The 18,339-nt window shown below is 38.5% G+C and overlaps 1 protein-coding gene across 1 annotated transcript in view; it reads right to left on the bottom strand.

Annotated features, from left to right (window-relative positions):
- Positions 1–18,339, bottom strand: part of si:ch211-253b8.5 (dysbindin) — a 55,495-nt gene that overhangs the window by 36,257 nt on the left and 899 nt on the right. The window lies entirely within an intron of this gene.

Below are 18,339 nucleotides of genomic sequence, written 5' to 3'. Positions count from 1 at the left end.
GATAGATAGATAGATAGATAGATAGATAGATAGATAGATAGATAGATAGATAGATAGATAGATACTTTATTGATCCAAAGGGGAAATTCACATAATCCAGCAGCAGCATACTGATGCAAAAAAAACAATATTAAATCAAAGAGTAATAAAAATGCAGGTAAAAACAGACAATAACTTTCAATAATGTTAATGTTTACCGGGGGAATTGAAGAGTCGCATAGTGTGGGGGAGGAACGATCTCCTCAGTCTGTCAGTGGAGCACACCTCCATGCTTCCACAGGTACATCATCTGGACATAATATTAGCAACATAATTAGCTCTGACTATCAGTTATTAATTCAGAGCAGGATATTTGTCTTACAAAGCACAGGAGGCAAGTTAATTACAAAGAAACAGTAAATCCAATAATTGAGTTTCCACAGGATAGCAGTGGAGCACTGACGAATGTCAGGAGATGGTGTGAACTTAACGGACTCTTTCCATTCTCCATTTATTTCTCTCTCCTACAACACATACTGTAGCTGCTGGTTCTGAATTAACTAAATGTTGATTTCTTAGTCATACCATACATTAAAGAAATGTTTGGGCAATTTTGTTCACACTGACATGGTTTATTCTTGTGTTATTTATATTAAAACAGACAGACCAAGTGCACACATTGAGCTGTTGAGTTGAGTTGTTGAAAAGACCAAGTGGGAAATGCTTCTTGTAGCCACTATTAAGATTTCATCTTCTTGCTTACGAGAAAATCCAATATAAATAGACAAAAACTATAGAACAGTTTTAGTGGGGGAAAAGAAAAATCAGTCATTTTGCACAGGGTTAAACCTAGTAGAATGCCTTAAGCTATGCTACCACCAGCACAATGTCAAAAAAGGAAGGTCTGTTCTGTATAATGTGTAAGTATATCACCATCACTATCTGTAGGTAATAGTTGAAAGAATGAGATTGTGTGACCACAGAATTTCTAAGCTCATTTTTGTTGTATTTCAAGAAGTTAAATATTCTGTTCCATTTGAATTGGATCTATGTGAGGTGGCTGGAAAGAGATGTTCACTGATTGACCAAAACTTCAGAGGCTGTTGTCTGCTTACAACAGCCTTTCGCAAATTAGCTTTGAGGGACAAAGGGAAGAGCAGTGACACACTGTAGCTTGTAGAGTTAGCACTGAGAAACACCAGTGCTATATTCAATACAACACTTACCCCTACCAATACATGGCAGCTGCATGATGAGTGTAAAGAGGAGCCATGGGAACAGCGCTACCTGACACTTTGAGTAGCTGATAAGGCGTCCTGAATGCCTAGAACATGAAGTGGACCAGATATAGCCCACTGCTGGAGACCCAAAGTGCAGAACATTGGGGTAGGGTTTTCCTTCTCAGTTTCCCTTAGAAGGCTTGAGAGTTCCATAAGCAAATATGGAACATGTTATTGAGGGTAAGAATACCTGGAAAGCATAATCAGCAAGTCATCATCAAAACTGCCACTGGCAGAAGTGAAAAGATAATGACGTAAAAGTACATGTTGATGCTTTGTTTGATCTGTCACCATTTGTTCTTTTCCCAACTGCTTATCCACTGCATGTATTTGAGGCAAGTTGGTTTTGTTCTTCTTGTCAGACAGAATTTGTTCTTGTATAGAAATAAAAGCAGAATGTATTAATTTTAATGAAATATACACACATGATTCATGGACATGGTGCACTGTCCAATTACCTTGAATAAAAAATAAAAATAGAACTTTTACAAAGGCACATGATGTCGCTGGGCTAATAAGGAACCATGCATGGGCCCTTTCATCACAGTGCACAGAGCCACACTCATTCATGCAGGGCTAATTCAGAAATCAGTTACTCATGTACAAAGAAGATAATAACGCAAAGTCCACAGGATCTGAGGGCAGAAGCACTTATCACTATGCTAATTAACAGAATGGCCATCTCTTTTTATGATAAATCAAATCTGACTCCTACCCAACAAAATTACTGCATTTATCTGCCAGCTACAAGTATGCCACATTCCTTTACCTGCCCTCTGCCGCCTGGGTTTGACACTCTGTTTGTCTGTGCTATCGGACCACAATGTCCTCAGAATAAGAAAAAAATGTATGTCAGACAAAAATATACCATAATGTTTGGGACAAAGACTTATTTTTCCTTGATTTACCCCTCTGCTTCACAGTTTAAAATTACAAATCAAATAATTCAGATGTGATTGAACTGCACATTACAGACTTTTCAGTCACTCCATGTAGAAATTACAACACTTTTTATATGTGGTCCCCGCATTTCAGGGCAAAACTGTATATAAAGTATCAGATATACTTAACAAAAATGCATACTTGAAGATATGTTCACAGACACAAACAATCATTTTATGTTTTTTAGGAATTCACTGAAAGAATACAATTTTAACCGAAGCAATTGAAACAACCACATTGTGTAGAATACTGTAGGCCCCATTTCTGTATCTAATTTTGCAGCTCAGTTTTGACAGTTGTCTCTCCAAGGATCCTCACTCTATCTCTAGCTCAGCCTTTGGCCTTGTTCATTCCTAGCTAAGACCTCATCTACTTAAAGGAAGTTTGGCATGCTCTGCACCCATTATTTATTATGCCTTGTGCTTCTGTTTACTTAAGGTTGCATTTATTTTTTCACTTAATTTGCAGCCCTATAGCGAAAGGAATTAAATAAATAAAAATCTTCAGAGTGTAAGCAGATGTTGACTCCCAGCCTTGGTGCCAAATAAAGAATTCTTTGGTCAGGTTTTGCTCTGGAGATTTCAAGTAATGAGAACAGATCCAGATGTTTCCAGTCTGGTCACACCCGTCTGAAATAAGACTCCAGACAGAGAGATGGTTTGGATTCTATCAACACTTTCACATTCCTCTGTTTTTACGGATGTGATGGCTATGAAACAACCAAGACTGAAATGTAAAATGTTAACATGGAAGTGCCCCACCCCTTTGAACTGAGCCCTGAAATGCATTGCATTGCATTGATCCTTTACATCAGTGGTGCTGCAAGTTAGTCTCTTTCAGAACAATCAGACTCAATAGGGAGAATGTGAATCAGCATTATACCAACACTTTTACATAATGCGACCAAAACCACTGTCTGCCACTTTCATAGGCACAAGAGTGCAACTGGGTTTTAACAAGCCAGTCTTTCACATGTTTTTTAATCCCCTCTGAGGCTTCATTGGAATTCAAATGCATCACCAACCCTTTCTTTTTGAAAACTGACTGAGTTGAATTTCCTTTTGTATATTAAAATGTTTGGAGTCTAATTCCAAAAGGTAAATTGATTTCACCATCTTTAAAACTATGTACAGCCACATTCTCTCACAAGAAACTGGACAGTTGGCTGTTTTGGTTTTTTTTTTTTGGTTAATGCATTTGTTGTGTCATGGATGATGTTCAATAATACTCCTGGATTTATTGCATGATTTTCTTTGTCAGCCTTTTTTCCAGGAGATCAGAGGGTATTACATCTCTGTGGCTGACAGAAAGACCTCAAATTCAAGATTAAGAAATCGGCTCACTAACAAGGTAGGGCCTTGTCATGAACTGAAGGTGGTGTGTAAACAAGGCAATCTAGCAGCCTGAGTGTTATTTTAACACCACTGAGATCATTTATACTGAAAACCTTCAGAGCTGATACTAAAGGTTAAGGGAGAGCTGATCAAAGAAAAGGAAGCATTCAATGCTCACTAGAAATAACACTTTAAATGAGAAGTTGTCTGACACAATCAATCACTCCTACACCCAGCAAGAGACAAGCTTGTAACTCCCTATACTGCTAGCAAGCCATTGTATAGGTGAAGAACAATATAGCACCAGGAGACAGTCATGTCCCCTATTCAAGTATTTAAGCAAAGATGAGAAGTACAGACAGAACAGAAAAAACTTGACCTCCACATTAACAAAGCGTCATGCACAAATTTCCACTTTTCAGTCCCGACACCAAATAAGATCCTAAACAATGTGAAGCATGATTACCCGCTTGGAAGTCATTGCACCAAAATGTACATGGTTGATGAAGAAATCCATTATTGGCTAATTACAGTATATCAATTCACCCTTTGGTTGGTTCTGGTGTCCTAAAATACAGCTTATGCTTGAGTTGAAGATGGGCTCCCATGCCTACTCTACAGAGCTGATTTTTGGACCATGTACCGAAGACATAATACATACATTACACATGATTAGAAGGTGGAAATCATCTTTCTTGAGCTACACTGTAATAAAAACATTACCTATATGTGAAACACCTATCTCCCAAAGCAAGTGTTTTTCTTCCAATTCAATTAAATTAAATACAAAAGAACTAAAAGACATACTCAAAGTTAAAAAGACTAAAATGAGCAATGGTTATCATGTCTTGAAACACCATTGGTCTTAATCCTTGCTCTACAAATGGCAAAAGAGGGAACTAAGATATGAGAATGCCACAAAGTCTATAAAGATTTCCATAGGTCCCACCTAACTTGCCGAAATGTGAATGGGTATGAGTAAGTTTAGAACTAGGGTATCATGGTAGTAGAGTGGTCAATGCTGCCTCTTTACATATCCAGTGTCCTGGGTCTGAATCCCTTGCCTAGTTTGCATATTGTCCTGTGTCTGTGTGGATCATCATATTCTTTCTGCTTCACCAGATGCTTGGGGGTTAAGTGATGATTCAAAGCTGGCCCCATGCAAGTCTAAGTGAGGGTGTGAGCATGAGTGGGCCCGAAAGTAAACTGGACCCTGGTCTGACATTGCTTCCTACCTTGCACCTAGTGATGCTGAGACAGCCTCCAGCCACCATTGTTCTGAATTTGATGAGGTGGGTTTGAGAATGGTATGTCCACTAAACTTTCGTGGAAGATAATCTTGTTGGTACAAGTTAGTGATGATTTATACATGTTGAGAAATATTTGTCAAGTCTCTGCATGTTCAATCAAATCAGATCAAGTGGATCTTCATCTACTGCTAATCACTCACAGTTTAACCCTACTTTCAGACTGGTGATAATATTAGCTGAATATATTATCTGATGATGGATTCATATGAATAAGAACAGTAGGACAAGGAAAAGGAAACCTGATCAAAATAGATATAAAAGATTCAGTAAATATAAACAGAAGCTAAAGAGCAGGTAAGGGAGTATGTAAGGTACAGCCATCATGCTTGAAATCTCAATAAACTGAACACAGCCAAAAGTGTTACCTGTTATTCTAATGCAGCTATACTGGGAATAGAAAATTATCTGAAGTTGAAAATATAAAAGACTCCTAAACTGAAAAGGGACTGAAGGCCACAAGACTGTTAAAATTCACCAACAGAAAAAGGAAAATTAATACAAATGACCTCAAGTTAATCAGAGTGAAAATGTTGATGCCAGAGTAAGACATGGGAGGTAGCTATAGTTCTTTAAAAAAGAAGGATGTTCATTTGCTTTTCTGAAGATCATTCCATTTGCCATACTGCTGTAAGCAGTCAAAATATCCATCCATCCATTTTCCAACCCACTGAATCCGAACACAGGGTCACGGGGGTCTGCCGGAGACAATCCCAGCCAACACAGGGCACAAGGCAGAAACTAATCCCGGGCAGGGTGCCAACCCACCGCAGCAGTCAAAATTTGTGTCTATTAATCCATTGGTGATAGATTGAGTCTACACCAATGAAATGCACACCATATGGTCTTATACTTATGTCCTGGTACTATACAGGATTAAAAGGAATGGCATTACAGTCCCAAGTTCTTATTCAGCAAATTATTTCATTATAACAAAACACAGAAAGAAACACATTAACATGTAATCATTAATAATGCTCTCTGCTGCAAAAACAGCTCTCCATTTTCAAACTTGTTTAATTCAGGTCAGGATCATTGGGACCCAAGCCTGTCCTGGTAGATGCCAATCCTGGATCAAGCACAGTTACTCTTACAGAGTTAATACCTTTGATGTGTTAAAATAGAAGAGAACTTTGTCAGACTGGTTTATTCCAGTTCAGTTTACATGATTTGGGGTGTCACAGTTTGTTATACCACCACAAGGTGCAATCTAGGAAGTATGCTTAAACAGGGCATCAGTCTACTGCAGTGCTTTCACCCACAGGGCCATTTTGGAATTAGCCTCACCTCACATATCTTTGGGGGTGTGGGAAGAAAACCAGTATACCTGGAGGAAAATTCCTGCAGACATGGAAGTAATGTGACAATTCTACATAGGCAATGGTTAAATTTGAACCCTGTACACTGGATCCATGAGGTGGCAGAAGAAACCACTGCACCACCGCATGTAAAGATATAGAGCACTGTACATTTGAAAGGCGTGTGACAGACATTGAGAAAGCTTAAACGAGAATGGGCACCCTCAGCCCAAAAGTGCCTCTGTGATTACAGGCTCTCCCTCAGGACAATCTGACTTTGGAGTACACTGATATACTTGTCATATTTGGCATTTCCTTTTGTTTTACTCTTTTAATAAATAGATGTTTTAAAAGCACAGATCTGTTTTTAGCCTCATTAGCTAGAGTCGTAACGTTTATTTTAAGCAGGCTTGTGTAAAGCAGCATTCTCCTTGACAATGCATCAACATTTACTTGGCTATTTGAAAAATAAGTAATCTGAAAGCTAATATTCCTGTAATCTCAAACCCACAGATCCAAATTTCATCTGACGATTTCTGTCTAATGCAGGAGTAGCTGAATCTGGTGTAGAAGTAGGCAGGCAGTGCAGCACAAGCCCAAGCACCAAAGTCTCAGGCCCAGACCACATTGCAGGCAGTGTCCTTAACACAGGTTTAATGCTCTGTTACACTCTCTAGCCAAATATTTTAGGTGTGCAAACTACTGAAGGTTGGTGCCCCAATTAAGGACTCTCCCTCATTAAATCCTTGAGCACTTTGAAATTCTAACTGTGATCCCTTAGTTAGCATTCCATCTACATTACAGGCTTCCCAGGAGACAAAGTGTAACATTCAAGTATCCAGCATTGTGAAGAGAGGAAAGTGGTTAAGATCTTAAAGTAAATAAAAGAAACTAAGTTCCCAGACATAGCGGCAGCAATATTATTCATGGATCAGGGCCTTCACTGATCTGTTTTAGGTTGGCAAATAAAATTTGTAAAGCCAAGAAGATACTGTCAATCAAACTCTGGTTTCTCACTGCAGACATTAGTCAGTCTTTCTCCTGAAAGATTGAAGCCTGTTTCAAATTTCTTTTCTAGTTTCCTCACCCTGGGAACTGCAAAGTCCCCAGCTGGGAAGTGTTCCAAAAAATCCCACTATTTTTAATCACCAGTGGTTGGGGTAATAAGGCAGTCATTTGTGCCAGTCTCTGTAACACTTCTGTTGACAATGACCTCATTATGAAGTGGCACTAAGCTGCTCAACATTTCCTGGAATCCATGTGCTTCTAGTCACCATTACCTCTCATTATTCCCCTTTGCATAGTTTGCTGCCCTTGTGAAACCACAGAACATCTCAGTTTGGTTAAGTTAACCCCTGTATTTGTGGCACTGACTAACATCACAGGTAGTTGGAAAGCTTTCAAAAAAAGTATTTTTAAGAATTTTTTAAAAAGAACTGAAACATTACAGCATCGAGGAAAAGCTGTGACTTGGCAGGGAAAGACACTTTATGATAATATTGAAAATAATTAAATGAAAGAAAAGAGCAAGGTTAACCAAATACACATTGTTTTTCTTCAAGGTTAGAGCAGTACGATGGTAACATCTCTACCTCAAAAAACAATAGTCATGGCTTCAGATAGTGTGGGGATTTTTCACATTATTCCTCCTACAATTTAAAGATATGAATGCAGGATTAATTTGGCCGTTATGAAGTGTACTGTAGCTATACCCTGCAGTTCCCCCCGGCATCTTCATATCTGATGCTGCCAGAGTAGGCTGTGCTTTTACTTAATTTGTAACTAAATAAGCAGGTTGAGATATTTGCTATTATTTCATATTTCCCTGCCACCTACTTCCAAGAAGAAATGCAAGTTTAGGATGCAGGACGTCGGTACTCATAGACACTAGTTCATATTTACAGCGGAGGTGAGGACCAAACCTGCAACTGTAGTCTATGATATTTCATCTCACTGCCTGCATTATAAATGGGTGGATATAATGGATGGATCATTCCAGATTTGTGGATTATTTTGTTCAATTATGAGTTGTTAGGTGACAGCACAACTTACCACCATCTGATCAGGACAATTGTTTTTTTCTTTTTAGGGTTATGGTGGGGAAAACACAGCCAAAGTGTGACAAACAACTTCTGTTGCACTGACACTGCCAGGTTTTGTTTTGCTTCAGATGCCTCACAGATTAAAGACTAGATATACAAATTAGAAACAAAATTTTACAAGCATACTGGAATATTGTCACAAAGACAACTGTTGACAAAAACCAGATCCCAAAATGCTTTGAGAAACCAGTCAAGGCCCACTTAACATCCAGACTCTTCATCATATTGGATCCATTATAGGTTCTTTAACATCCTGATTGTTCCATCAATGACCATATAGTCACTACACTTCACTTGAGCCTGGCACACCTGAAGGGTTGAGATAGATAGATAGATAGATAGATAGATAGATAGATAGATAGATAGATAGATAGATAGATAGATAGATAGATAGATAGATAGATAGATAGATAGATAGATAGATAGATAGATAGATAGATAGATAGATAGATAGATAGATAGATAGATAGATAGATAGATAGATACTTTATTAATCCCAAGGGGAAATTCACATAATCCAGCAGCAGTATACTGATACAAAAAACAATATTAAATTAAAGAGTAATAAAAATGCAGGTAAAAACAGACAATAACTTTGAATAATTCTTAGAATTCAGTTCAGCATTCAATACAATTAAACCTCAGCACCTTTTGGACAAGCTTACTCTCCTGGGCCGGGAATCCCCCCTCTCCTTTTGGATATTAGACTGGAAATAAGTTGGGTTGGAAAAAATACATTAAACACAACAACAGTTGTGCCAGGTACCACGTGAACCACTTCATTAAGCTTGCAGACAACACATCAGTGACAGACCTCATAAGTGTTGATAACGAAATAGCTTACAGGGAGAAGGTCAAACAACTTGTGGGCTGGTGTAAAAACAATTACCTGACCCTGAACCTTGACAAAACTAAAAACATCACTGTCGACTTCAGGAAGATCTGTTCCACCCACCTTCCCCTCTTTATCAACAGCTCCACTGTGAAGCAAGTCAGGAGCACAAAGTTCCTGAGAGTGAAGATAACAAATGATCTCTCCTGGACTCAACACACCTCCTCCCTAGTCAAGATAGGACAGAAGCGACTGCACTTCCTGTGGCACATGAGAAGACCTTGCCTCCCCAATACCATCCTCATTTCTTTCTACAGTGGCAGCACAGAGAGGGAATTGACTGCCTGCATTTCTGTCTATACTCCCTCAGACCAGATTTCCAAGCAGAGAATAGTGACAGCATCTGAAAAAGAACCACTGGGACATCTCTCCATCCCATAGGGATACAATACAGCAAACACTGCCAAAACAGGAATACCGACATGATCAGAGACCATATTCACCTCCACAATGGACTCTTTGACATTCTGCCCCCAAGAAAGCAGTACTGAACTATACAGTGCTGAGCTGCCAGATTTCATAAATGTATTGTCCTACAAGCCATTAAACTCATTAAGAATGATGAGTCTGAACATACAGTGCTAATCTGTTAATAGAATACAATACATGTAGTAACTCATCTTGGAAATTCTCTGTTTAATCTCTTTATTCTAGTTGTTACTCTTGTTTCGCGTTGCTGCCTATTCTTGCATGTAATATGTTCGAGTGACACGGTTTCCTTCAGCTGTGCACTGCTGTGAGCGGTTTCAAATACTGAATAAAGTTAACATTGATCTTGAAATTGGGCTTATTCAATATGAATGTGGTGATTTTCATCCAAAAGGCAAGGTTAGGACTACTGTGGAACTAATGTCAAGTCCTGGATTTAAGTCCCAATCTGGTCTCCATCGATGTGGTGTTTACACAGTGCCCTTTTGTGAAGTAATCCTAGTTCTTCATGGTTTCCTTTTTCTACTGATGGTTGCTCTCATTCTCCCAAAACATGCAGTAGACTGCATTCTCCAAATTGGCCTTGGCATAAGTAACTGGGTGTGGGCATGTGCACAAGTGTGCTCCACCAGAGACTGGCATACGGTAGATGTGTGAAATGGGGTTCCCCATGAGGTACTGTTGTCTTGTCTAGATTAAACTGAAGCAATGTGCATCCCAATGCTCAATGAGGGTTTATAAGCATTTATATTGGGTCATTATTGTAATATGCCAGCTCTTTTTGGCCCTGTATACTCTTAAAAATAATGGTTATAAAATTGGCATTTTGCTGAGTTGTGGGGTTTCTTGTAGAAAACTTTAAATTCTAGGAAGGGTTCTTTGTGTATGACATTGGATATTTAGATTCCTAAAACAGGGTACGTGGACAATTTAGACATGTTTAAAATATAATAGGCTACCTAGCTGAATAATACAGATCAAAAATGAATCCCCAATGGCATCACTCTAAAGATCCACTTTGCACCTTTATGAGTGCAATGTAAAAAGGATACGTAGAAAAATAATGGATCTGCAGATGGATGTATGGTATATTTCTGTGCAGTTAATAAAACTTTAGCTCACAACACAGTGATGGCAGCAATAGTAGAACAGCATGCAGCCAGCATGAACAATTACCCAAATGCCACATTTTCAGGTAAAGTCTTGACAGCTCTGATTTGCCTTCAACTTACATTTGAAGAGGACTTCTAAAATCTTCCTTTTCACATATACATTTATAAATTGGTTCGCCGCACCTCCCACTTTACAGAATTTAGTACAGAGCATACACTGCGAATACAAGAAGCCAGACTTCTTAAAATTCCAAGCATTGCATACAGCTAAAGTAAAACAGCAGAGCTTTAACCGACAGGACTTCTAGTTTCTGGAATAATGTGCCTCTCAATACTACAGAGACTCAGTTGGTCTCATTATTTGAATCAATGCCAAAAAAACTTTGATTTTCTCTTTAAGACAACACAACCTTGTTAGAATTGCTGATGAAGTTGTTCATATTACTTTTAATACACTTAAATCAAATTACTTCACATCCTTCCCATTTTCTATCTTTTCTAAATGTCCCTCATTTCCCTTGGCATCAACTCTTACAAGTAGACAAGAGACATCACCAGTGTCAGAACCACAGTCAGTACAGATAAGATTTTCTTTTTCTCCTTTGTTGCTGAGTTTTTGCTTATTTTACTTACCATTTATTTTCTTCATACTGTATATGGGCTAGCTTGTTTGTTTCCTGCCTTGCTCCCTGTGTTTGCTGGGATTGGCTCCAGCAGACCCCCGTGACCTGGTACTTGGGATATAGCGGGTTGGATAATGGATGGATGGATGGATATGGTACCTGAGAACTTCATTTAAAAATGACAAATGATGCCTTTAGTTATGTTTTTATTATGTAGAGTTTTACATCTTATTAAATTTTACTTTGTGTTAAACAACCCTGAATAAGGATTAAAAAGAGTTTAAAAATGGGATGGGTGTTTGTAAATATATTCAGGGCTTTGAGCTGTCACTAGTGAGCACACAGCATAAAAAAAAACACCTGAAAAGAACAAAATTTAAAGATTTTTATTTCAAACAGTCAACTTTCCTTTTATGTGTTTTTACTAAGATTTGATTGCTAAATTAATTGGTAGGAAATTACAGAAACGATGAAAGGAGGATACATTTCTCCATAGGTGACTATTAGGATATTCCTTTTACCAGTATAGTTGCAGTGTAATGGCATGTGCTCTTATTAAGTGCTGTGAAGGAGCATTCAAAATCAATGATTCTGGAGGTGATAAATATGGCTGTGTCATGACATTTCATTGATTATTCAAAGAGTCAATTTGAACATATAGACCTCTGATTGTGCCCCATTAATAATTTGGTGGTTTTGATATTATGTAATACCATCTACCCTCAGGTGTTTTATTATTATTAACGTCTGCTAAATTTAAGATACAATGGCATACAGTACAATTTTCAGACCTCCATGTTTCTTATATGCCTAATTTCATAGAAATTACTGCATTTAAAAAGCAAGGAATTCCAAGTTGAGATTGTAAATCAATACAAGGAGGAAATAAGGTCTTATTTCAATCAATATACAACACATAATTTTTATATAAAAACTTAATTTGGATTGTGAGTTATAAATTCAAACTGACACTTTCTCATAAGACCATATAATTACAGTTACAGTGGGGAAAAAAGAAAACTCTCCTTGGCACACTCTAACCCCTTTACTGCTTTTTGTTTAATTACTTAATGTTTAAGGAGAACTTGTTGTGGATAGTTGACATCTCTTTACCCTTGTTTCATAGCAGAGAAATTCACTACAGATGACACTTTATGTTCAAATTAAAAGCCGCCCATCATTTTACATGTTGTATTGGAGTGGACAGTTGGGAGATAAAGTCAGAGAGGTGAGGTTACGTTGGTTTGGACAAGTACAGAGGAGAGATGCTGGATATATTGGGAAAAGGATGTTAAAGATAGAGCTGCCAGGCAAGAGCAAAAGAGGAAGGCCTAAGAAAAGGTTTATGGATGTGCTGAGAGAGGACATGCAGGTGGTGGGTGTAACAGAACAAGATGTAGATGACAAGAAGAGATGGAAAAAGATGATCCACTGTGGCAACCCGTAACGGGAGCAGTCGAAGGAAGAAGAAGAAGACTGGAGTGCAAGGCACTGTCACCTCACAGCTCCAGAAGATACTGCATGTGAGGTGTTAATATGTTCTGTGCTTGGGTTTTCAACTTGCATCCAAAGAATGAGCCTGTTATGTGGATTGAACCCATAAGAGTAAGAATACTTGGCATTGGGCTGCCTCTCTCTCTGGGGCTGGCTTCTTTCTTGCTTGTATTACTGCCGGATTCATTACCATTTATTTAACTATGAGAGGACTGGATAGATACCAGTGGGCCACAGTTGGGAAAACTAATGTGATGGTAATATTGCATGTCTCTACTACTAATTATGATGGAGAAGTTCATCATACCAACTGACTGGAAAACAGGACTTGTTGTTCCTATCTGGAAAGGGAAGGGTGATCGCCTGGATTGCGGGAACTACAGGGGGATAACACTGCTCTCGGTGCCGGGTAAGTTCCTTACTATGATCGTCCTCAATAGGATTGGTGATCACTTGCTCATCTAGGTAACCAGTGACTGGAACAGTCTGGTTTTATGCCTAAGAAGTCTACCATCGACTGCATCCTAGCACTGAGGGTTCTCATGTAATATCGGCAGAGTTTCTTTGCAGCCTTTGTCGATTTTTGTAAAAAGTTCAACTCAGTTCAACGAGCTGCCCTGTGGGACATCCTGCGGGTTCACGGGATCCCCTCGAGGTTGCTGGATATCATGGCTGGCCTGTACACTGGTACTGTGAGCGCTGTGCAAAGTGGAAGCAGGACCTCTGCGTTTTTCCCAGTTGATTCTGGGGTTCATCAGGAGTGTGTTCTTGCTCCCACTCTGTTCAATGCTAGTATAGACTGGGTGTTGGGCGAGGTCGTGGGGTCCAGTGGCTGTGGTGCATCTGTTGGTGAAGAAAGATTCACGGATCTTGACTTTGCTGATGATGCTGTGATCTTCGTTGAGTCAATGGAGGCTGTGATCGGGGCTCTCAAGAGACTAAGCAAGGAGTCTGAGTGTCTGGGCTTGCAAGTGTCCTGGATAAAAACCAAGATCCAGGCCTTCAATGACCTCTTGGGCACAGTCATCAGCAGTGTGTCTGTTTGCGGAGAGAGTGTCAACCTTGTCGAGAGGTTTACTTACGTTGGTAGTGACATTCATGTCTCTGGTGACTTTTCCTATAAAGTCAGTAGACGGATTGGGAGAGCATGGGGGGTCATGAGGTCGCTGGAAAGGGGTGTCTGGCGCTCCCGATATCAGAGCAAAAGAACGAAGGTCCAAGTTCTTCAGGGTCCTGGTGCTTTCAGTCTTGCTATATGGTTGTGAGACATGGACGCTATCCAGTGATCTGAGATGAACACTGGACTCCTTTGGCACTGTGTCTCTCCAGAAAATCCTTGGGCACCGTTGGTTTGACTTTGTGTCGAATGAGCGGTTGCTCATGGAGTCCCGAATGAGGCACATTACCTGCATTGTGAAGGAGTGCCAGTTACTGCACTATGGCCATGTGGCACGTTTCCTCAAAAGTGATCCAGCTCATAAGATCCTCATTGTTGGGGACCCGCGTGGCTGGACCAGGCCAAGTGGTCTCCCACGTAACACCTGGCTGCAGCAGGTAGAGGGTCATTTCTGGAGGGTGGGACTGGACCGAGTGTCTGTCTGGGGGGTTGCAAACCCGGATTCCGTGTTGTTTCATTGTGTAGTGGGTGCGGCAATGCACTTTACCAGTGCATGCTCCCCAACTTGACTTGACTAATACTGAATCTGTCACTGTTAACTTTGACTTTTCACTCTTACATTTATACATCATATTTCAATTGTTCAATTTAGCATTAAAGGAAGCATATCAGTTTTTGTCCGTTTTTGCCATGTCATACTTTCTAGTTAGAATTAAACAGCTTTGGCTTAAGAAAACCCAACACCATGTGATCTTCCATTTGCATAACTGCTACCATCACATGGCTGACAGGCCTGCATGACTCAACCAGAGAGCTTGATGACCAGCAGCCACCCACTATGAGAAGGCACTGAGGTAAAACTTAACTATTAAGGGGTCCAGTATTCATTTGACCAATCTGGGATTCAGTCTGAAAAGTCAGCTACTTGAAAAATGGACTGAATGGTTGGTAAGCTTTTATCAGGATTACAAAGTTTCAGACACATATTATTTCTAGGCAGAAAATAAAATCAAATGACTCTATTAGGGATTGTTGCCGCCCAGATCTGTGGGAAATTTTCTTTTTTCTGTCTAAAGGCAGAGTTTATCTGCTAGAACATGTGTTCCTCATAGAGCAGCACCAAACCTTCTGGGAGCAGGTGTGGTCCTAAAGGCTTCTCAAATTTCATTATACTACATCACAAAGTGTACATCAAACTCCACTCTTTAAGAATTTAAAGCACTTTACAAGAAACCCAAATGTCCTGACAACTCACAGAATTCAGGAAAGACACAAAGGAGCGTTTGTGCTTCTTCACTTTTCCAACTGCAATGCCTAGTTAGATAATGATAAATAGTATCCAACCATTCCATTTATTTATGCTACCAATCTTCCTATTGCCCAAATAGCCATTTGTATATGAGGTTTTTAGCCATTCACTTATGTTCAGTTGGAGCTGTTGTATAAGCGCTGACACTTACTCATTGCTCAAGAGACATAAAACAGTTTCAAAGCATGATGTCATACCATTCAAGAAGAAGAAGAAAAGAGTGGCTTCGAAGGATGACTTCTGCCCTGACATTTTGGTCACTTTCTTTGTGCTAGGGTGCCGTAATTACTGGACAATTAGTTCAGTTCTTTACTGTCATTTTGCTGTCAGTTCAGGTTTGGTTGAAGACAATATATGTGAGTATTCTAATGCATGGGACTTTGAAAAATAAAAGAACAGCACCTATGAAAAGAAAAAGGGTAGACACAGCTTACAAAATCCCAGAAGAATGGATCCTAGCAAGTGTTAATAATTATGCAAACAAGTTCTACAAATAAGCCCCTGCAAAATATGCATCAGTTTCAAAGTAGGTAAGGTTAGGACTCAGTTAGGAATAGTCCACAGCAGTGGTTCCCAACAAAAGGGGGCACAAAGATGTCAAAAAAAGAAAACAAGAATCAAAAATATGAAAAAAACATCTGTTGAAACCAAAACAAATTAACTTAAACTACATTCTGATACTAGAACAATGAATATAGAGTTAGATAAATGTCGATAAAAGTTAAGTAGGTATAATAAAATATGCATCTACATTTCAAAAAAATGTTAGGGAGGGCGCGATTAAAACTGTTATGAAAACTCGGGTCGCAAATACTTAAAGATTGAGAAACGCTGGTCCACAGAGTTATAAAATTTCAGATGTAAGGGGCTAATTTTAACTGAAATATAATGTGCTTACAATGTCAACATAACTTTGTAGTATGTCACCAAAAATACTTACTACTTTTTAATCTCCAAAAGCCATTTCTTGCTGTCTTATATTTTTATTTCTCTTGTACTAACATATACTGTATTGCCAACTTGAAGTCACCTTGCAGGCCAACGTGAAGATTGAACTGACTTCTGCTTCAAAGCTTTTCTTTGTCAGAACTGTAAGCTGAGGCACTATCAAACTAAAAACAAAAAATCACTGCATAATAAAATATGTTAATAACTGCTCTGGCGGCAGCTCTGCCTGCAACTCTTGCAGATCAAAGTGGTAGAAATAGGTGAAAGGCAGGAATTTATCCATATGAGAAACCAGGCCATCAAGAGGTATGCAGCCATATTCTTGCTTTCAATATATTGCTGTTTCGCACATCTTCAGACTACAACAGAAAACTCTTGTCTAATACACAGAAAGAACAAGCAAACTCCACATAACAGGCATTTCTGTCTGAGAAATACCTACAAGGCCAGAAGACTCAAATAAATATTCAGTGTAAGAACCCTCCTACCCTCAAAAACAAATAAAATGTTCCCATTGCACTATACTGGATAAAGCCTAATCAGAAACCAAAAGGCTGGGCGTTCTGATAAAAAGTGTTACATTTTTTTCACCTAGAATAATTTTTTAAATGAGGTTTAAAATCTATCCATCTATTTTCCAAATCCAATCTTTATCCATGATCAGATTCAACAAGAATTTTGAAATAATGAGCAAAACAAGAATCTAGAGAGCAACTTTGAGTAAGAGATACATAATTTAAGGCGATAGGAATACATTGTAATAAATGTAATACAGATTAAACCTAATACATATTAAACTACATATTTACTTAGCATTTAAGTGAATATGATTCAAATGCAGAGAGAAAATACAAAAAAAAATGTCTTCCAATATATACATTTATTTGTAAGACATAATTGAACAATGTACTACTGAACAATTTACTAATAAAATATTTTGGCTGCAAATAAAACACTTTACAAATCCTTGTCATCATCCAGTCCAGCTAAGATCATAACACCTTACAACATAATGTTTTAATTCCAGCTGCCTGTTTAATATTGTAAGCTTTTGAGAAATGTATATATCATGTCTTTTACACTGACAATTTAAACATGCAGGATTACATGTAAAAAAGTGGAAGTTGTAAAGTTTTGCTTATAAAAATAAAAAAATCTAACACTTAGTGTTTTATTTAAATCCGTCCTCATGCATTACCTTGCAACTCCCACCCTTCTAGAAACAAAAAATGAAAGCCATCACTGTGTCAAAAAAAAGCTCAGTCGATTAACTCAAATTGAGCACAAGCAAATGTGAGTTGAAGAAATGAATTCACAAAGGGGGTGCAGTTCACACACACTTCAGCTGGGAGATAGAGTACGGCAAACTTCCCAAGACATCCAGCACCTTTGCTTTAAACAAAGACAGCAGGACAACAAAAAAATACATGTTACTCACTAGTAAAGTATGGCGGTGTGAACTGACAAGTGACTGAATTGCAAAGTGAGTATAAAGTTATCACATATTAACTTTAGAGAGAAAAAAAAGATTAACCATGCAGGCCACGAAAAGTCACAGTACATTAAATTTTCCTTGCAAATTCCAGACATCACTGTTCTTCTGTGTGAACAGAGTTATGGCTTAAATTCCACTGAACAAGTAAGGCAATTTAGATAAAACATTACTAAAGCAAGAAGAATCTGCATCTTTACTGCATGGCCCCTAATTAGTGTGCAGGTTCTCACATACATCTAAACAGCAGAACAATGTGCCTTGTATAAATGAGTTCCCAAAAAAAGACCGGCAGCTCTACATGTGTTTTCTTTAGTCCCAACCTGGATAACCAAATTTATTAGTATAGATGATCCATCAAAGGATGTACAGGAACCTGTGTGATTCAGAAAAGAATTTGGCCAACAGCACATTTCCTTCTTCTAAAAGACCACACAGAATGTAGCCCTACTGCTGGGCAGAGTTATTAATCAAATGTATTTTATTCTGAGTTTTATTTTTAGTCACCATTTTCTGCTTCTATATTGTAGTTGTTGTTTATCAGAGATTGGTAAAAGAGAATGAAAAAATATCAATTCTGTGTTGTTATTACAGAATTAAAGTAAAAAGCAAAACAAAGATTTGGCAAAATATAATGTCCTTTCTTGCTGATTGCTGGCTTGGCTTTTCATAACAGTCGAT

This window comes from Polypterus senegalus, chromosome 14 (assembly GCF_016835505.1).
Source record: "Polypterus senegalus isolate Bchr_013 chromosome 14, ASM1683550v1, whole genome shotgun sequence".
NCBI lineage: Eukaryota > Metazoa > Chordata > Cladistia > Polypteriformes > Polypteridae > Polypterus > Polypterus senegalus.
This window is presented reverse-complemented; position numbering and strand designations above follow the sequence as displayed.